This window comes from Felis catus, chromosome B4, assembly GCF_018350175.1.
Source record: "Felis catus isolate Fca126 chromosome B4, F.catus_Fca126_mat1.0, whole genome shotgun sequence".
Classification (NCBI taxonomy): Eukaryota; Metazoa; Chordata; class Mammalia; order Carnivora; family Felidae; genus Felis; species Felis catus.
In genome coordinates this window covers 57,093,942-57,116,424 of record NC_058374.1, presented here as the reverse complement: position 1 = coordinate 57,116,424, position 22,483 = coordinate 57,093,942, and the positions used below count along the sequence as shown (strand labels likewise).

The window sequence follows — 22,483 nt, the reverse complement described above, 5'->3', positions numbered from 1 at the left end:
AATTGATATTTGAATCATTTCCTAGTTTTCTTTTGAATAATTAAAATCAGTTTGAGAGCCCAGTATTTGCGAAGTTTGAATGGCATTAGAGAGTCGCCAATTGGCATTGCCTGGTAGTTCTACTATTTGTTTCAGTTTGGAGTTGGGGAATATTTTTGTATTCTGGGAGAAGCTGTTCTAAAATATGTCATCCATTTCACATTTTCCCTTCTTAAGCTGATATTTTTATGCAATACAGAAATAAATAAATAAAACACTTACTGGGGCTACAGGATGGTCATAATATCGGAAAATTGGCCCTCTGCCAAATTAACCAGGAAGTGGCAAGGATATAGCCAATTTTTTTTTTCATTCTGAATTTAATATCTGGCTCATTTTTAAGCATAAATTTTGCACTAAGTTGAGTTATTTTCATTCAGAAGAACCTGATACTATTTTGGCATTCTTTTTTTTATAGACTATGCTCTGTTCTACAAATGTTTGCTCTCTAATTATAGCTCACTTCAATACCTGGATTAAAGAATTAGAAATTATACCAGGGACTTATACTATATTGTAAATGGATTTTATGCCTAAGAAAAAAACAATTCTGTGACTATTGTATAGAAGATGTTGGGCTCGACGTTTTAGTAAGTATAAAGTCTCTAACTTAGAATAGACCTGTGTATTATTACAAGTTGCAGTCTATATGACACCATAATAATTGAGCATGTGGTTCAGTTCATTAGACATAACAGTGTTCACTGTATTATATATATTATTAGATTTTGGTATTGAATAATAACAACAGGAGAAAGTGTTTCCAAATTTTGTTGACAGGCCCTCATAGGGTCCATGGAGGTCCTCCCATGAATACCTGGGGTGGGATCATAGTATTAAAAAGGAAAGAGGAGCTGGTGGGTGTGGGTGAGCCTAAGTGTCCATGCCAAACTTTCATCATTAGGCCTATACATTAGATTTGTCTGGAACAAAGATTTCTGTTACTGGAAAAAAAATTTGACCCCAAGTAGTAAAGGTTCTCCTTAAACGTAGACTAACAAAATTCAGCAAGTGAATGATCTACGCATAAAGAATCCCTCATCAATATAGTATTTCACTACATTATTCTTATTTGCTCATTCAAATATAGAAAGACAATTAAAATTTTTAAGTTGCCAGAACTGTCAAATCTTCTTTTGTCTTCACTTCTTACTAAAAAGTTTATCTTTATGCTTGAGCTTTTTTTTTTCTTTCCTTTCTAGTTTTCAGGGCATTTTTGCTATAAATTAGGATGCTTCTAACCATGACGTTATAATTTCTCTACCCTCTATCCTGCCCACTTTTTAAAGTAAAAGTGGGAGAATAAAAAGAAATCATAAAGAAAACATAGAGACTAGAGAAAAAAACGCTGGAAGAGAAAAGGACACCTCTTTCTTTTAGGATAGCGTATTTTCATCCACTACTACCCTTACTACTCACTGGCCCAGTTCACCATTGACTTCTTTGTCAGTAGCTTCCAAGACCTGTGAAGTATGATACAGGGCTAATGTAATAGTTTCCTGTGCTTATGAGAAACAGTCAAGGGACAGGACAATTTCAGTGTACATATATTTTTACACAGATGCAAAAATTATTTGATGATCTATTTCTAAATAGTTTTGTACTGATAAACTTGGGCCCTGACTTTTTGGCTCTGATAAAGTAAAATTAATATTAAACAAAATAATACAAAGAGAACCTTAATAACCATGATTATATAAATCACCTCCATTTATATTTTAAAAATTAAAATTTGGAATGAAGGTTGACATTAAATGAGTTGCGCTGTTAGGAAAGAATGTAAATTTTGGTGAGATGAAATCACCCATAGTTCAGAAGGTTTACCATTACTTTAAGCACCATGGGCTAGCTGGAAGAAAGAGTTCTAAACTTATACTTTTGAATTTGCAATTCTTTGCATTAACTATCATATTAAATGCTTTTTTTTTAAGTACATTTATCTCTAGGTCTATATTTCCAGACACAAAAATCTCAATGTGTCTTTTTAAAAAATATGCAAATGTGTAATTACAAGAACTGAACAAACAGCAAGTCCATAAAGGAAAACCTGCAATTTGTCATTTTCATTAGGACAGATATCTGAAAGATCCTGAAAAGAAGCACAGAGCAGAGCAATACTAGAAAGTTTCAGCCGATCTAGTAGCTGCCTTTATGTAAGACAATAGATCTTGTGAATATTCCTCTTTCTTTCCAGGCAGCTAGCTAGTCTGGTTAACCGAAATTGTTGAGTAATTGTTCTGTGGTTGAGAACAAAATGCTGAATTAAACTGTTCCCAGCACAATAATTGTGTGATTATAGCATTTATGTTGCTGGCCAAAGGAACAGTCATTAGGTTTGGAAGACTTATCAAAACCACAAGTACAAAAAAAAAAATGCAAATCACATGTAAATTGCTGTTTAATACCTATAGTGGCTTAGAAATGGAAGTAAGAGTAGAGCACATTTCTAGTTGAAAGAGATGAACCTGGAAATCTTGATTATACATTTAGTATATAACACTGAAACTGAGTTGTTGAAAGTGTATTTTCTTTGTTTTTTCCCTTCTCTATACTGCATATATTCTTAGTCACGCATTTATTTCACTCACACACACCCTTCCCCTTTTTTCCACCACTGGTCCCATCTTTCTTAACTCCCTTGTTAACTTCAATATTTTTAACTCTGTAAGCCTGTCTGAAAAGTTTCTTTTTTTCTTTTATTTTTCCCCTACTCAGAATTATGTGGTGAAAGGACTTATAAACCAATGGGGTGTTGGGGCTAGTACAGGGAAAGATTTAATAAGAAAACTGTCAGCAAATACATACAAAATGTCAAGTAAAAGTGACTTGCTAATAAAATTGAAATACTATTATTTCGTTTCATTTTGAACTATTATGCTTTCTGTTGCTGATAAATTCATGTACTAACACAGTGAGTTTTTTTTTTCTCCTGTTATTGCATTCTTCCAGGTGAAACATTCACAGACTGAAATCTCCCTGTGATGGGGATCAGGTCTTGCTCAATGCATGTGTAGTATTGAGACCCACACGCGAGCCTCAGAAGTAGCACTATGTAGGCAATATTAATCGTGTTACAACTAATAAATGAAAACCTGTAGTTTTGCAAGATGAATGACCCAATTAGAATGGGTGATAGATTCACTGGGTCAGTTATGAACGTAATTCAAGGATGTGAATAGACATTTTGACAAACGTTTTCAGGATTCTGGTACATTTCATTTTATTTTTAAAAACCTGCGATGAAATAAATTGCAGAATAATCCCACTGGCAGGGAGGACAGTCAGACACAAGGCAGAATAACTGAAATGTTGAGAAATCTTTGCTCAGCATCTCCCTCTTCTGTAATCAGAAATATGTTTAACACAGAGATTTACATCAACATTAGGGCTTAGGTTTTCTTCCTATCAACTTGCATATCACATTGGAGAATTTGCTTCCTTTATAAATTTGTGTAGAGCTACCTCAATCATTGTTTCATATTAACTCTTATGAACTATTTTATATTGATATAAATTGTTTTGATATACATAAAAGCATGCTATTATAGCTTTTATACCCATATCATGTATGTCTTTATTCATTTGAAAAGGGTGTTGAGCTCACAAAGTCAGTTAAAAACTGGGCATTTTAGTGAAAATGTTAAAAACTTCAGTTGTATCAAAATCTTTATACAACTTGTTAAATGGCATTTTATTTTACAAGATTAAATCAACTTTCTATTTCTTTACTGCTAATATCTTCTCAACTTTATTTCTAAGATTTTCTCAAAATTTTTGAAAACATGTTTAGGTATATCATGTATATTTTTTCAAACATCCACCAATTTTTTGTCCTTTTTTGTTTCAGTGAACAAAAATGTTGTTCAAAGACCTTAAAATACATGTTCACAATTTAAAAGCTTTGTGTGTAATGTTGACTCTTTAAAAAACATAATGACTTTAAATTATTTATTCTTGATTGTTTTCCCCAATAGTGCAGTCTTCAAACTGTACAGGTTTTGAATTGCTAACCATTACATGATATTAAATAACCTCTAACTCCTGCCAACCACCCACACATTAATTAGAACAAACACAGCAATTTTAATGATCCCACTTGTCAATGGTAAAGCACATTTAGAAAATAAGGATCATATTTCAGTGATCAAATTGTGTTTTTCATAGAAACATACACTCAATTCCCAGGTAAATGTTTCAGTCTTTTCTAAAATATACCTCTGTAAATCTGAAATTAGACAAACTCCTCATTCAAAAAGAGAAATTGTTATTTATGGAGTCCATTTTTTAAAACTAATTTTCCCCTCCTTCTAAAACCAAATGCTTTCATCATAATTTTGCATATTACTAAATCTCTTAAATCCGTTGGGTCTTGCTTTATGGCCTAGCATGTGGCAGTTTTCATAAATGTCCTGTTTGCCTTAAAACTGTTTGTATTCTATAATTATTGAGTGCAGAATTCTATATATGTCCATTAGATTAAGCATTCTAATTGGGCTCTCCAAATTAACTATGTCTTCACTAATTTCACTTGCACTATTAGTAATTAAGAAAGTGTACTAAATGGCCTACAATAATGAGGGTTTATGAATTTCTCCTTGTAGCTCTCAATTGTTGCATTATAAATTATGAGGATAGAACTTTATTTTTCCACCATTATCTATTTCACCCATCTCCCCACTCACCTACCCTCTGGCAACCACCAGTGTGCTCTCTATATTTAGGAGTCTGTTTTGTTTTGTTTTCTCTTTTTTCTTTCTTTGTTTGTTTCTTAAATTCCACATCTGATTGCAATCATACAGTATTTGTCTTTCTCTCACTGACTTATTTCACTTCATGTTATACCCTCAAGGTCCATCTGTGTTGTTGCAAATGGCAAGATTCCATTCTTTTTTGGGCTACGTAATATTCTATTATGTATATATTGTATGTGTATATATACATATACTTCTATATATGTCTATCCATGAATACTTGGGTTGTTTCCGTATCTTGACTGTTGTAATTAATATAGGGGCCCATACATCTTTTCCAATTAGTGTTTTCATTTTCTTTGGGTAAATACCCAACAATGAAATTACTCGATTATATGGAAATTCTATTTTCAATATTTTGAGGAATCTCCATTCTCTTTTTTCACAATGGCTGCATCAACTTGCATTTCTACCAAAAGTGCATGAGAGTTTCTTTTCCTCCACATCCTTGCCAACACTTGTTATTTCTTGTCTTTTTTATTTTAGCCATTCTGACAGGTGTAAAGTGATATCTCATTGTGGTGTTGATTTGCATTTCCCTGATGATTAGTGATGTTGAGCATCTTTTCATGTGTCTGCTGGCCATCTGTATGTCTTTTTGGAAAAATGTCTCTTCAGGTCCTCTGCCCATTTTTAATTGGATTATTTTTGTATTGAGTTGTGTAAACTCTATATATTTTGGAAATACACCCGTTATTGGATATATCATTTACAAATATTTTCTCCTGTTTAGTAGATTGCTTTTAATTTTGATGATGGTTTATTTCGCTATGCAAAACGTCTTTTGTTTTGGTGTAGTCCCAATAATTTAATTTTGCTTTTGTTTCCCTTGCCAGAGGAGACATCTCTAGAAAAATGTTTCTGCAGCCAATGTCAAAGAAATGACTGACTGTGTTTTCTGCTAGAGATTTGATGGTTTCAGGTCTCACATTTAAGTCTTTAATCCGTTCTGAGTTAACTTTTGTGTGTGGTATAAGAAGGTGGTCCAGTTTCATTATTTTGCATGTAGCTATCCAGTTTTCCCTGCACCATTGGTGGAGAGACTGTCCTCCCCCTCCCCCCAGTGTATATTCTTCCTTCCTTTGTTGTAGATCAATTGACCATAAAAGCATGGGTTTATTTTTGGTCTCTCTATTCTGGCTCATTGATCTATGTGTCTATTTTTGTAACAAAACTATACTGTTTAGATTACTACAGCTTTGTAATATATCTTGAAATCTGGGATTGTGATACCTCTATGTTTGTTCTTCTTTTTCAAGATTGCTTTGGCTATTTGAAGTCTTGTGAGGTTCCATACAAATTTTAGGATTCTTTGTTCAAGTTCTGTGAAAAATACTGTTGGTATTTTATAGGGATTGTAAAAATCTGTAGATTATTTTGGGTAGTATGGACATTTTTAACAATATTTGTTTTTTCCAATCCATAAGTATGGAATAGCTTTCCATTCCTTGCTATCTTCAACCTCTTTCATCAGTGTTTTATAGCTTTCAGAGTACACATTTTTCATCCCCTTAGTTAAATTTATTCTTAGGTATTTTATTATTTTTGGTTTAATTGTAAATGGGATTTTTTACTTAATTTCTTGTGGTCTTTTTTTTTGCTACTTCATTATTAGTGTATACAAATGCAACAGATTTCTACATATTAACTTTGTATCCAGCGGCTTTACTGAATTCATGCATTAGTTCTAGTAGTTTCTTGGTGGAATCTTTAAGGTTTTCTGTATATAGTATCATGTCATCTGCAAATAGTGAAACTTTTACTTATTTCATAGCAATTTAGAGGCCTTTTCCTTTTCTTGTCTGATTGCTGTGGCTAGATCTTCCAATTAATATGGTGAGTATATATATATATACATATATATATATGTATATATATATATATATGTATATATATATATATGTATATATATATAACTTTAGAATTATTGTATCTTCCTGATGAAATGAAACTTGTATGGCTATTTCTAGAAGCTTTGTATCCACAATAATCCTTTTAGTATTAAAGTTTATTTTGTCTTATTAAAATAGGTATAATTTAAACTTCTTTGTTTATTCATTTGTTTGATTGATTTTGCCTGATACACCTTTTTTCATCCCTTTCAATACTCTTTAGCATTATAATTTAATTATATATCTTATAAAGTAGATATAGCTGGATTTTCTTAAAAATGTAATATGTTGATCTATGTTTTTTAATTTATAAGCTTAATCCATTTAACATTTCTTATGATCAAACTTAAGTCTCGCATTTTATTTATGCTTTCTGTTCGCACCATATTTTGTATATGTTTTTTCCTTTTTTATTTTTTAGCTATTAATGTTTGGTTTTCTTTTGTGTCATTTTTTTTATTGGTTTAATCATTATCTACTCTATTTCTATTTTTTATGGATTGCCTTTGAAAATTTTACATGTCTACCTAAGGTAAGAGAGTCTGAAATTGACAAATATTGTATTCCTTTTCTTGGATTATAAAATAATATTAAAACTCCATAAATATGAATATTCCTCTTATTTTACATGTCATTGTTGTTGGAATTAGCTCTGATTCTTTTTTAATTCAAGCATTGGTCATTATTTTCATTGAACAAATTATTTTTATTTGCTCATATGTTCACCACTTTCTTCACTCATTCTTTTTAGGGTACCTTTCCTTTTTTCTGAAGACATGCTTTAGAAATTCTTTTAGTGAAGGAATTTGTGGTAGACTTTTCCTGAAAAAAAAAAACAGGCTTTATTTTGCATTTATTTTTCAAATTGTTTACTGGGATATGCTTTGAAGTTAACTGTTATTTTCTTTTATCTCTCCATTGGCTTCTAGTACTATTGCTTAGAAGTTTGTTGTCAAATGAATTATCATTCTTAGATTGATACCCTGTGTCTGGCTGCTTTTAAGATTTTTCTCTGTGCCTTTGTTTTTCTGAAGTTTTTTAAAAGCGTATTAAGTGATATTTTCTTCTCAGTCATTCTGTTCATATATAGTTGGCCTCTTGCATCTATGGGTCTATCTCTTTCAAATTCAGAACAACTCTCAACCATTAGTTTTAGAACAGTGCTTATCTTTATTTTTTTCTATTGTCTTCTAAAATTTTTGCTGGGATTTGTTGGACCATCTCATTCTAGCACCTTAACACTTAACTACCCTTGTAAACTTTCCATCTCCTTATTTCTGTCAACTAAAATCTGGCAAATTTCTTTAGATTTATTTTCAATTTAATGACTTCTCTCATCACCTATATCTAATTACTGTTTATCAATCCGATGAGTTTTAAATTTCAATTATTCTATTTTTCATTTCTTAAAATTTCAAAATTCTATTATTTTTTAAGTTTTCCTGAACATCTGTGATAATTTTTCTTTATTTCATTCTATTTTTCCACGTTTTACTTAAGTAAACATTTTAAGCATTGTTTTTATTCTTCATCTGATACTTGACTGCTTTTGGATGTCTAAATCTGGTGCTTCTTGATTCCGCTCTTATACATGCTAGATTCTTCTTTATGTATTTGTTAAATTTTTTTTAGTGACTTTATGTTTGGCTGAACTTAATCTGTGGGAAATCATCGTATCTAAATTGGTGATACTGGTCTACTGTACTGGGTTGTTCTGCTAGGTTCCAGGAGGCAATATAAACCAGAGACCACTTATTTTTAATTTTGTAGTTTGGGGCTTCACTGACCATATAGGAAGTTTTGATTTCAATTGCAGACCCAAGTTAGGTAAAGCCTGTAGTTGATTAATGGACGTACAATTATTATGACTAGGTTTTTATGGTAGTAGAATGTAAAGTCAATGAGATCAGGGATTTTAGTCTGTTGGGGTTTTTTACTATAGTATTTTAAGTACCTGGGAAAATGTCTTGTACATTGTAGGCCCTCAATAAATATTTGTCAAACTATCATCATCACCATCATTATTCTCATCAGTGGTTTTCTACCAGAGGTATTGTAGAAACATTCCAGTATGCCTGCTTTAATTTAAATATTTCTTTTAAACTTATCTTTCAGTAATGGTATATCCCTCCTTTTTCCTGTGTTAGTACAGGAATCTGAAGGTTAGCTTTTTAGGGACCCAAGGCTTCATCCTGGGTTCTAGTTGCTATTACCTACATTTGCCACCAGTGCAACCCTCATTCTACCCACCTACTCTCAACTTGTCCTCATTTTCTTTTTCAACTTCCCTGGAGGCTCAATCAAAAAAATATGTTGATTATTATGTAACCAGGATCTATGTGTATTATAGCAGCAGAGTTTTCTAGGATATTTGATATTTAATACTGTTTCCTTTATACTTTTTTTTAAAATCATGTGTTCAAATAACTATTTTCAAGTCATGCGATTCAAAATATTTGTGATTTAAAAATTTTTCATGTAAGTTATAATGTATTTTGTTATGGTAAGATTTATTTATAAGTATATCCTTTATTTGAGTGGCTGTAAAGTGTAATGGTGAAAAACCTGAATTCTAGCTCTTTGACTTACAGTCTGTCTTATTTGAGGCATGCCTCAGTTTCTTCCCTTGTAAAATGGGTGATGGAAGGATCTATTTCATTGGGTTTTGGTGAGTTTGGATGAGTGAAAGTAGAATTGTGCAAAAGTCAACATGGAAAAAAAGGATCATGAGAGAAGCTTAGGGAAACAGAATAGATGTTAACATTAACAATCATCTATCAAATACTTTTGGTAAAGGGCAGGCAGATGGAAAAAAATCATGCATTCAGTCCACGTTCTCTTTTCATCTAACAAAACACCCATATAAAGCTAGAATTGTCACAATTTTGATGACATACAGAACATTTCTAATAGTAAAAGCAGTTTATAGATTTCGCAAAATATCAATGGTATTGCATAATTCACCTTTATTTAACTATTGTCAGTATATGTGGGCAAGTTATAGTGCTTTTTGCTGTACAGGATCGAGTAAATTTAGCAAAGTAGGGAAATTAGCTATACTGACATAGATTGTTGCAGGTAGTGTAGAGTTCCCTACTGAATGTACCGACAGTGGAATAATTTATAATATTCCTTCTCCAACAGATTTAAAAACTTTTGATTATATAAATGACACTGTGTTCAATGGGTTGTCCAATTACAAAAATATTTCACATTTTCAGCTTAAGAAACATCTAACATGCCCTTTCTGGGAATTTCACACGTTTTATTTTCAGTGACAAATGTTCTAGTGAGTGGCTTACTGCTAGAATGTCTTCAACTATAGTCAAGTGAGAAGCATCTGAGTACCAAGTTCCAACTGAGATTATGAGGCAGTATCCATTGTTATTCAAAGAGCATGGGTTTTTCACATTCTAAGCAATAGAACTGCACATTAAAATGCCGCTAATATGGTTGAGTTTGGGGGCGATGTTTGAAATGTTATTTTTGGTTTTGCTTGCAGGAATACTTGATGTTAAGGGCTTCTTCCCACAGATACAACATTTTTCATTGCTGCTTCAGTATACACTTTGCATGCTACAAATAAACAAATCCCCATACACTAGCCCTTCACATCAATCTAGCACCTGCTTGCTAAAATATTGAAATTACACACTGGGAAAAGTCTGAATAAAAGAAACGTAAATAGTATAATCACAGTTATTTTCTTAAACAAAATAAAATTAATACGTAGTTTAAGGATACACCTATGTACTTGAATTTTTAGTCAAAAATTTAAAAAACTCTTTTTTAGCATATACAAGTTCATGCCTACAAATTAAACTCTATTCTTCATGTGTTTCCATTACCTTTTAGTCACATTACTTTATGTCTTGATATGTGGATAAGAGCAAACAATTCAACTGTGTTCAGTGACACACAATGTATTCATTTGAACTGACTTCCTAATCTTGTAAAATATGTATTCATTCCATATGAGTAATAAAAAATACAGTTTTATCTTAAATAACATCTAACTGTAGTTCTTATGGTATTTCCTAACGACACATCAGACTTCTTTCTCTCTTCTCCCGAGGAACAATGAAGTGCACAAAACCTAACTGAGCATAACCGATACTAAAACTAAGCTCTGAGGAAGGTCATGAATTGGGGTAAAAAGTGGCAACAGTTATATGCCATGTTTTGGGACATTACTTTGGGGAAGAATGTTAAATCCTGAATGAAAATGAAATAAAGACTAAAATCCATTGTATAAAAGGAAATGTTTTACTAAACTGTTCCTCTTACAAGACACTGAGACTAAGACATGAGTAGCCTTAGCTAATAGTCATTGTCTTTTTTTTTTCTTTTTCAGAGAGAGAGAGAGAGAGGGAGAGGGAAAACTGGGGAGAGGGGTGGAAGGAGGGAGAGAGAGAATCTTACGCAGGCTCCACAACCAAGGTGGAGCCTGACTCAGGGCTGTATTCCACCACCCTGGGATCATGTCCTGAGCCTAAATCAAGAGTCCAACACTCAACCAATTGAGCCACACAGGTGCCCCTGTAATTGTCTTTTAAAATAATTAGTGCAGTTGACATAAATTGAGCAGGTACTATATGCTGGGCAGTAATTTGGATCCTGTGGATACCAATATGAATTTGCTATGTCCTGCCCTTAAGGCAGTTTTCTCATGGAGACAGACACAAGTAATTTCAACCTAGTGGAATCCCTATATGGAGTACAGAGAGAAGAATGAAACAGTTTGTTGTATACAGCCTGCACACTTCTACCTCAGGCTTTTAACATCTCCTCTTCCATTTGCCTGGAACACTTTCCCCCGGGTTACTGAGAGGTTTATTGTATCCTTTCTTCCAGATCTTTATGGCACCATATCATTGATGCCATATTTAAACTTGCAGCCTCCATCCCGACATTTCTTTTCCTCTTTCTTTAATTTTTCTGTAGTGTTTGTCTGTCTTACTCATTATAATATTCCTAGAACCGATAGTAATACCTAGCACAAGTGGGCACTCAACCCATGAATGAATATATTTTGCTTGGGAGTTTGGGTAGTCTTTGTAAAGGCAGTGACACTTAAGTTAGGTTTTGAGGAAAAAGTAGTTCTTGAGTAGAAATAAGATGAAGTTTTCAGCTTCACCTCCTGGTCTCTAACTTGAAAACAAGTCAAAGAATAAAAGATCTCTTGTCCGGAAATAATCATAAATATAATGAGGGAAGTGTAAATTAATACAAGCAAGAAATAGAAAATGTTAAAAGCGTTCATAATCCGATGCTCATTGCATAGAATAAATACTAGTGGTGTAGGATATTTCAGCAAGAAGTAAACTAATAAAGGTCAAATAATTGGTAATGATTTCAGGAAACTTTGAATAAATGTTAATATTATATATGCTTTTTATGAAAATCAGAGTGAAAAAATTATTTTTTAATATGTATTTATTTATTTTAGAGAGAGAGAGGTGCAGAGAGAGAGGGAGAGAGAGAGAATCCCAAGCAGGCTCCATGCTGTCAATGCAGAGCTTGATGCAGGCAGCAAACCTGGGAGCCATGAGATCATGACCTGAGCCAAAATCAAGAGTTGGATGTTCAACCCACTGAGCCACCCAGGCGCCCCTACATTTTAGTAGATTCTTCAGTCACATATTAAAGAATTTTTTCCTATTTTCTACCAAAATAGGCTACAAAGAGTCACAATTTAAGATCTTTAATATCTTTAGGATAGCAATTCCTATATTAAATATTCTTCTGTGATATGCCAGGCTCTGTAATATTCTATTACATCTCTGTTTTTTTCTGATTAATTTTCAGATCATTAAAGTAGTATGTATACACATTGAAAATTTTAAAAACACTGTGGACAGAAAACATAACACAAAATAAAATGTAAAATAAATATGAAAATCAAAGTCAAAATGCCATCCTTGTGGTAAAAATCTCTTAAAACATAATAGAATTTTATCCTTGCAAGATAATTTAAATGTGATCCATTTTTATGCTGAGCACATAATATGGGAATTTTGACAATGTTTCTATACTCTTTTTAAATAAATCAGTATTTTTATTTTAGAAGATCATTACGTTTTTGTTTTATAGTTAAGTAGACTCAAAAATAAGTTCTAGGCTTATTGTTTGGTTAAGTATATGATCATGGGTAAATCTCCAAATTATTTGTTTGCCTTTCCAATTTCCTTATTTTCTTTTTAATTTCTCTTTAACGTATATTTATTTGTGAGAGAGAGAGTGAGACAGAATGCAAGCAGGGGAGGGGCAGAGGGAGAGGGAGACACCTACAGGTTCTGAGCTGTCAGCCCAGAGCCCCATGCCGGACTCGAACTCACGAACTATGAGATCATGACCTTAGCTGAAGTCGGCTGCTTAACCAACTAAGCCACCCAGGCGCCCTATTTCCAATTTCCTTATTAATAAAATTGAAATAACAACACCTGACCTGCTGATCTCCAAGAGGCAGGATAAAGTATAATTGGACTAATTTATGTCAAAGGACTTTATAAAAATACAAAATAATAATATAAAAATAAAAAATAATCATACGTGATTCTAACACAAGATATGATTATTTCAAAGCACATTTAATCCTGCTTCAGATAGCAGTGACATTGTATATTTTCTGATGTGGTCTTTTAAATTTGTTTATTTTTTTTTTAATTTTTTTTTCAACGTTTTTCATTTATTTTTGGGACAGAGAGAGACAGAGCATGAACGGGGGAGGGGCAGAGAGAGAGGGAGACACAGAATCGGAAACAGGCTCCAGGCTCTGAGCCATCAGCCCAGAGCCTGACGCGGGGCTCAAACTCACGGAGCGCGAGATCGTGACCTGGAGGAAGTCGGGCGCTTAACCGACTGCGCCACCCAGGCGCCCCTATTTATTTATTTTTTTAATTGAGGTGCAGTTCACATGCAATAGTGAAATGGAGTGGAATGGACCCTTTTTTTAAGCATACAATTCAGTTGTTTTAGTATAGTCATGGTGTTTTGTAACCGTCCTCACTGTCTAATTCCAGAACATTATCATGACTCCAAAAAGAAACCCTGTATGCATTAGCAGTCTTTCCAATTTAACCCTCCCCACAAAGTGATAATATTTTGAGGTATAATATTTTAAACAACTTATGTTGAACTAAGATTTATGTTGCATGAGAAAAAAAATCACTAATAAACTATTGTAGGCCATTGAGCAAAACATCATAAATCAGAAATCAATAAATAGTGAATTTTATTAAGTTTTCTAATGATGGTGTCCTGAGAAATATAATTGAAAAATATATTATATTTCATGTTGGCCATTATATTTTATGTTGTCTTTCATTTGCATGTAAATGATAATTGACAGAGTAATGCATGATATAAAATAAGATTGTATTAGTATTGGCAAAGCCTGATTCTGTTCATGCTAACAGAGAACATGCATACTCATATGAACTAGGCTGTTTTGTTGTCAGGAACCATGATAAGTAATACAAATAGTCACACGCATTGGAGGGAACAAATAGCATTGCATTAGAAAGAAAGACTTTGCTTTTATCAAGTAACAGCTAACGAGCTACATAAAATATTGCCTTTAAGAAACAGGTGATAACCTAATCCTGAGTAATGCATCATTTGAGATATTTTAATCATTGCCTTTTTAATTCTTTCATTCAGTGCAAAATTGTCCTTGGCAAATTGAATGGCTGTTTTTCCCATACTCCTTCACGTTTGCTTTCTTATTTAACACCATATTTTTGCCACCCTCAAGTTTCTATGATTATCAACCTTTAAAACAGAGATTTTTCCTTAAGTCAGCAAAGATACTTTGTTTAAGCATGTTTCATATTTATAAGAAATGCCATCATTTTGGTTGATATGAGTTTAATGTATATTAAAATGGTGCTTTATAAGAATGTAATGCCTAAGTATGGAAAATAAATAAAAGGTGCTATTAGACAAGAAAACTACTTAGTTGAAACCTGCACAGTAGTAAGAATGAAATTTTATTGCTTTAAAGTGACAGAGGTCTTAATTCTACATCATTTGAAAGTGGTTGTATGCTAGTAACAATGCCAACAATGAGAACATCATGCAAAAGTAAAAATGCAGTAGTGAAATGAGCCATTGAAAGGAAGAGTCAGTGACCATATAATATTTCAGTTTCTATTATATCTAGTAGCAATCTGGTTAAAAAGAAATGACAGTTTCCCTGAAGGAAATAAAGTGGAGGTATTATTGTAGTAGTAGTTTGGAAAGAAAATTGCACTGTGTCTTGACTGGATTATTTCTCTATCCTTGTAAACTATCTCTACCTCTCTGTGGTGCTGCCTCTTGCCTTCTTTATACAAATTGAGTTTGTATCATCTAAACTCATAGGGCCCAGGGGCCCTTTGGTGACAGAGAGGAGGAGGAAAGGGGGAATTAGAAAAAGAAAATGTGACAGGCAGTTTTGAAAGAAAAGCAATTTTCCTTGTGGGTCTGTTCCTAAATAGGAGTTCTTCAATGCAATATTTTGCTTCTGCAGAGCAGTCAGTCAGAATCAAGTGCATGCTTGTGCTGTTTTGTGGGGCTTGGCACTGACAGGTTTTATTTAGGAGGGGTGGGAATCCAGGGGGACTGGATGTGGGGAAGTTAGTAGTTTGGCTATATCAGCCCTGGAGGCAGAGTTAGCACTTGCGATGGGACAAAAGTATTTGTAGTCATCAGATAACTTTGCAGTCAGCTTCAATAGCATCACTCTGGGTTTTTTTCCTACTTTTTTTTTTTTAATTTTGGCAGCCAAGCTCTTAGTAGAACCATCTGTCTTTCTATTAGTATTTTTGAGGCCTGTTTTGAAGCCACTTTGCTTGGCAAAGTCACTTTCATCCTTGGAAACGATTTTTAAAAAAAGTTCTGTGGCTTTTTGCCGAAGAAGAGTACTATGTAAAAAAATCCACATGGCTGTTCATTTTTGTTCTAAAAGAATATGGCTACTTTGTCTTTGTCTTAAATCACATGAAATTAGAGGTGATACAACTCCAGTGTGGCTATTGGGAAGTGAGAGGCAGGCATAGCAATTTTAGCAGTGTTTTTATGTCTCTAGCTCTCAGTGAGATTTTCTTTAGTTTTCCTAGTAGATTAATTGGAAGATAAAATTGACTCCTTTACTCTTAATTTTAGTGTAGTTTTTTTTTTCTAACGACCATTGCATTGGAGAGGATAAACTGACAAATCTTTCTCTTATATGAAAAGAAAAATCACAAACTGTTAGTGGTCATTGAAGATCCCATGCCTCTTCTTGCTAATGGTAGAAAGTCAGCTTTGTGATCCTGGTTACTCCAGTTTGGGTAATTATATCCTGCCTACCTAAACCCCTCTTGTAATCTCATTTGGATATTATATTCTTCATTTTCTCAAGAACTACTGTGTACTATCACTATGTGCTTCTAAACAGCTGCTGTGTTCTCCCCTGAAGATGACTGAATTTCATCTGTAGGTGAACTGATCCCTAAAGATGATGTGTGCTTGAACACAACAGTACTCATCTGACTGAACTCCTGAGGAACATTTGAAAGTTTTAGATTTTACATTTTATTTGTACTTGTGATAACTTAAATCATACAGCTGCCTTTCATTATAACATCTGTGTATGTAGTTTAAGCAAATGTACCATCATAACCTAACTTCCTATTGTTTGAGCACTCACACAAATTGCTCCTTGATACTGATGTGGAGTCCCTCTAGTTATTTGATTTCTGTATTTTTCCAGTCTAGTAAGCCCTTCCAGGTCTCTCTTCCTGGGGTAGAGCCCAGGGTCCATTGTCATTCAAAAGCATCTTTGGTTTCTTCTTAATGTCCTTGCTGAATTTCCCACAATCCTTGTCTTCCCCAAGCTGGGTGCTGGAATTCACCTTCTCTGCTCCTCAACCACTGTGACAGGAACTCTGAGAAAAATCACAGGAAAGGGAAGACTCACAGAATATATATATATTCTCATATACCCACATGTATATAGCATCCCCCCCCATCATTAATACCCCCCTTTTTTCTGAATATTTCTTGGCTTTTTCTCCTCATTTCTAACCCTCCTATAACTAATCAAGCCCTCATAATCTATTGCCAGGTTTACTCAATTAGCTTCCTGTCTGGTCTCTATGCTTGGTCTTTTAAATCTCTTCTCCATATAGCCATCAGAGTATTCTACCTAACCTACTCAAAATCCCTTGGTTGTTCCCCACAGCCTCATGGGGAATTTCATGCTTCTTACCCTGACACACAGACTCATTTAGACAGACCTTCTCACCACTGGTTTCCTCTTACTTTTTCGTTATCCCAGACTGCCCAGATGGTGTCCCCTTCACATGATGCTTTTCCTTATCCCTGTTTCTTTCCTCATGTCTGCTCCTTTGCTTAGAATTCTTTTCCCACCCTCCCATCTTTTTGCCTAGCTGATTCCTACCTGTCTGTTCAGCCCCTGTACCTGGTATACCTATCCCCATGAGGCTTGCCTTGTTTTCTCCTGGCTACATTAGGAGTCTCTCGTCTGCTTCCATAGTCTCCTACACAGGTTTCTGTTACTGAATTAATGGCAGTGGATTATAGTTACCTATATACCTATTTGCCTGACCAGACTCAGAGCTCCTAGAAGGTAGGTGTTATGTGTGAACTCATCTTTGTATCCCTCGTTAGAAAAAAGTGCACGTTCTGCTTAGTGAAATTGTTGATTGAGTGGATAAACTAATAAACAGAGGCATGTGACTGAAAGCTAAAGGAATAATCTTAAGTACCTACTTGATATATTAGTTTCAGGGAGTCACTAAAGGGTTTTGCAAGAGAACATTTACATAAAATATAAAATATTTAACTATGGATAATTGATATGTACTAACTTGTTTTTTTTACAAGTATCCTAATGTGACTGGCTTGTGTTGGATTCTTAAGATTTTAGAGGACAAGTTTACACTATGTGGTAGAGTGATAAATGATGTTGAAACATAATACACCATCTTAAAGGAAGTAGCCTCTTAAATTTATTGTGGGTTATTCTAACTAAGGAGTAACATGCCACCTATTAAAAGGACTAAAATTTTGTGACAAAAGAATTTTATTGAAACTTAATTATTAATGTCACACATTTTAAACCTTAATTAGAAGCCTAAAAGGAATTTCACACATTAATTGAAAGAAAATAAATGAAGTTAATAGTGAATAGGATTTGGAAGTACTCAAAACTTCAAGTATGTAAGTGTGAATTACTAACCATATAAGAAACTAGTTTTAGAATTTATCCAGACATCATTATGCTGTTTTGATGTGATCTGTCTGTTACTCCCAAAGGGTGACTAAATTTCAGCAGAAGTGAACTGAAAATTAGTTAAGATACAGCAGTACTACAATTGATGCTCATTATTTTCACTAGTTGAGTTTTATAAAGTTGCCATGAACACTGAATTAGCAAGTACCAAACAGTTGCTCCTGGGAAAAATATAGATTTAGGTTCCTAAATGCCTTTGGTCACACCGTTTTTATCACCTGATCAACATATAACTTTGTTTTATGTGTGTTTCATTTTAAAGACACCTTATTAATATTTATTATTGATTTTATGTGCATTTGAAACGGTGAAATCGCCGACAAAATGTCTTACTAGTATGCGCACATCTGTGAGTGACTGCAAAAGCACTGGTACCAGTAAATTTGGGGAAGGGGTAAGGAGTAAATTTCCGACTGGCAAATTTGCACATACAGATTCTACAAATAGTGATCAACTGTATTTTGAGATGCCTTTGTAGTTGCATATGTGGATTAGCCACACATTTTGATATTTATTTAGTCTTTATTCTGAGTTTTAGTACAATGCTCTATAATCTGTTGTATGATAATCTAAAGAAAACCCATCATTGGGACAATAAACTTCGTCTTATTCACCACTATTGTTCCTTTCTTTCCCTTGTAGTTTCAACTTCCCCTCCAACTTCTCTTATTGTGCAGGAAACGAGTACTAGGTTAAAACTTAAGACATATAGTTCCAGCCTCTTACTTTGAGGTGGGAACTTGGACAATTTATATGGCAAGGCAGTATTTTCTTCCCATTCAGCAGAATGATTGTGTTGTGCCAATCTCTAGGATCTTTGTCAACCCTAAAACTCTGTTATTCTATATATGCAGATCTTGGAAAATTTAGGCTCTAAAACAAATCATAACACTAAATAAAAATGCATTTCCATAATCATACTAAGATAAAAGGCTTAGACTACATAGGTATTTAAAAGCACAGGAATATGTTACAATGTGTTCTTTCAAATACTCAAATTTTGGGGTGCCTGGTGCAGTCAGTTAAGTGTCTGACTCTTGATCTCCGCTCAGGTCATGATCTCATGGTTCAGGAGTTCGAGCCGCATGGGGCTCTGTGTTGACAGTGCAGATGCTGCTTCAGATTTTCTCTCTCCGTCTCTCTCTGCTCCCTACTCCCCAGTTCATGCTATCTCAAAATAAATAAATAATTTCTTAAAAATACTTTTAAATAGATGTAGTTTAAAAGATGGGAATATAGGGGTACCTGGGTGGCTCAATTGGTTAAGCATCTGACTCTTGGTTTCAGCTCAGGTCATGATCTCCTGGTTTGTGAGTTCAAGCCCTGCATTGGGCTCTGCTCTGATAGCACAGAGCCTGCTTGGGATCTCTCTCTCCCTCTTTCTCTGTCCCTCCCCAGCTCGCTCTCTCTCTCTCTCTCTCTCTCTCTCTCTCTCTCTCTCTCTCTCTCGTCTCTCTCTCTTTCTTTCTCTCTCAAAAAATAAACAAATACCTGATACAATTTCTTTTAAAAAGATGGGACTATATAATTTGTTCTTGTTTTTTTATTCATGAATTATCAATACATGTAGTAGTTTCAGCTGCTGTGCTAAGTTAAGCTCTCTAGAGGTACAATAATAAGTAAGTTACAACTTCTTTCCTAAATAAGCTCATAGGTCAAAAGGGAGGCTCAAGTTATACAAGTAACTATTATTCAATACAGTAAGTATTGTATTAGCTTTATGAGGTTAAAAGAAGTAACAGTTCTTTCTGCCTGAAAATTGGCACCACAAGAAAGAAGTGTTTCACAGGCAGACACATTATGTGGGTCTCAAAACCTTTTGAAAAATAAGTAGAATTTTGCCAAGAAAAAAAAGGAAAAGAGAAATCACTCAAAACAGAGGAGAAAACACTTTAGAGCACACTCAGGCATGGAAAAACACCGAGTATGCAAGGGACTCTTCGTGCTCCTTTGAGGCAAAAGTACAGGATCTGAAGCAGGGCAACATCTCTGGAAAGATAGACCGAGGACAACTTGTGAAGAATCTTGAATACCATGCTGAAGGGTTTGGTTGTGACTCTCTAGGAAAAAGCAAATCATTAAAAGTTTCTCACAAAAGGGACATATAAAAACAGATAAAAGACTCAATTAGAAGGAATGCTATGAGCAATCTGACTTAATGTCTGGTTCTATCCTGTGGGCACCAAAACCTGTAAAAGTCAGGCAGTGTGCCTTTCAACTACTTACATACCTGAGGGTGCTTTGTGACTCAAGGCGAAACATGAAGACAAAAAGATTAGTTGACAGTGACTGAAAGCATTCTATACAACTGTACTTCCCCAATGTGGATGCATGTTGGAAACATCAGGGGAACTTTAAAAATGCTGCTGGCTGGGTCTCACCCCTATTGATTCCAATTCAATTGGCGTGGGAAGAAGTCTGGGCATTGAGAATTTTTCAAAGCTTGCCAGGTGATTCTAATATACATTCAAGTTTGAAAACTGCACGAAAACAAGAACCTATTGTTCCTGCAATTCTAGAAGTTATGTTTCCCCAATTTTAAGCGATCTGAAATTTGGATACTTCCTATAACCCTTCTGTGTGTTTCATTTGGAGTTCCTTTCTTCTTCCCTCTAAAATGCTCTTGTTAAATTTATGTGTACATCGTATAACCAGCGGTGTCTTCGAAAGGAGGAGGTGTACTGTGTAAAATATAATAACTTACAAACAATGAAATATAAAATATATACAGCAGCTGGGTCTGTTCGTTTCCTTGCTTGGTATTCTGGTCAGTGCCCTCTTCTTGCACTGAACTAGCCCCCATGCTCCTTTGTCTTCGGATTTCTACCCCTTATTTTGCCCACTTATTCCTACCAACTTGCTCCATATGCAGTCTCTCAATTTTGAGTCTTTAGTCAATTGTTTTCCATTGGTTTTTACATCAGGTATATCTTTCCTCCAGTATGCTCAAAAAAGCCTGGCTGTAGTGATATAAACCTTTCGCTCCAACCTTAAGACACTGTCTTTTTGTATTCCTGTTTGTTGTCATTCCCTTTTAGTTTCACTCTAGTGGCAGTGATAGGTTTAAAATCTTTTTGGCTAAAAGAAATGCCTTCCAATTTAGAGTCATTGCTGAAAACAGATCTCTCATTCTTATAGTGCTTATTTTTCTCTCCGTCTCTGTCTCTCTTTCCCCCTCCCTCCCACCCTTTTCTCAAACATCCCCCAACCCCACCCCACAGTGCATACACTCACCAACCAAAATCTCAGGAATAGCTCAGAAGTTTACCGTAAAAGATGAAATAATGGACAAACTGTAGGTGGACTTTTAAAGTGAGAAATGATGAGCACTATGGGAATCATAAGTGCCCCAAGAATGTTCAGTGCCAATGGGAGAAAGAGAAAACAAATCTGAGGGAGTGTTCAGGGTTGCTGTTAGGATTAGCAACTGAATGAATTTGCAGTCTTTTTTGGATATTTGTTTTCTTAGTCTTCTATCATTATCTCTACTGTGATGTAATGGGCATAGGCTCTTGCTTTTCTTGTTTACTCTTGTTTTTCTACTGCCAAGCTCATTTTCTTGTACATGGTAAGTGTCAATTAAATATTTTCCAGGGGTGCCCGAGTGGCTCAGTCACTTAAGCATCCACCTTCGGCTCAGGTCATGATCTCATGGCTGGCTCCTGAGTTCGAGCCCTGCGTTGGGCTCTGTGCTGACAGTTCAGAGCCTGGAGCCTGCTTCATATTCTGTGTCTCTCTCTCTCATTTAGCCGCATTCCCTGCTCATGCTCTGTCTCTCTGTCTCTCTGTCTCTCTCTCTCTCTCTCTCGTTTCCCAAAATATAAACATCAAAAATTTTTAAATATTTTCCAAATAATTGAATTAATGTGTGGAAGGAGTAGTAAGAGAGAATAAAACATCAGATACTTGATTTTTAGCATGATCCTAAATTCTTGGTCATATATTTAATAAAAACACCATCTAATAATAATGTTCATCAGGGAGATTTTGCTTAATAATTATTTTGGGGAAATATTTTAGTTATGATAACCACTGTATTAATCGGTAATGTGATATTGCTGCATAAATGACTACATTAGGCTGTATTCCTAGAAATCTCTGCTCCATTCCAAGAAGATAGTTATTCTGTTATGCTGGGTTATTTATTTAGTGATGTGAACCCCATATCCTGAGAATGACATCTGCAAATTAAAGTGTATTCCATAGATGGCAACCAAAACACAGACCATGTGGTTTGAAGAGTGGTTCAATTGCTTGTCAAAGGATAGATGAAGACAAAAGAGTGTATGTAACACAGAGCAGGATTCAAGGGACTGATTTTAGACCTAGTCTAACTCTCCCCTTCCAGGGCCATGGACAAGTCGGTTCTCTTTTGGCCCCAGTTACCTTTCTATAAACAAAAGGGAAAGTCTTCATAACTCTCTAACCTTCTTTCCCAGCTCTTGTGTTCAAAAAATGTCAATCTTATGTGGACATGGGAATTATATTCAAGTAATAAAAGCTATTTATATGTAAAATGA

At 34.5% G+C, this 22,483-nt stretch overlaps 1 protein-coding gene across 39 annotated transcripts in view; it reads left to right on the top strand.

Moving 5' to 3' along the window:
• Positions 1-22,483, top strand: part of SOX5 (SRY-box transcription factor 5) — a 1,017,940-nt gene that overhangs the window by 863,306 nt on the left and 132,151 nt on the right. The window lies entirely within an intron of this gene.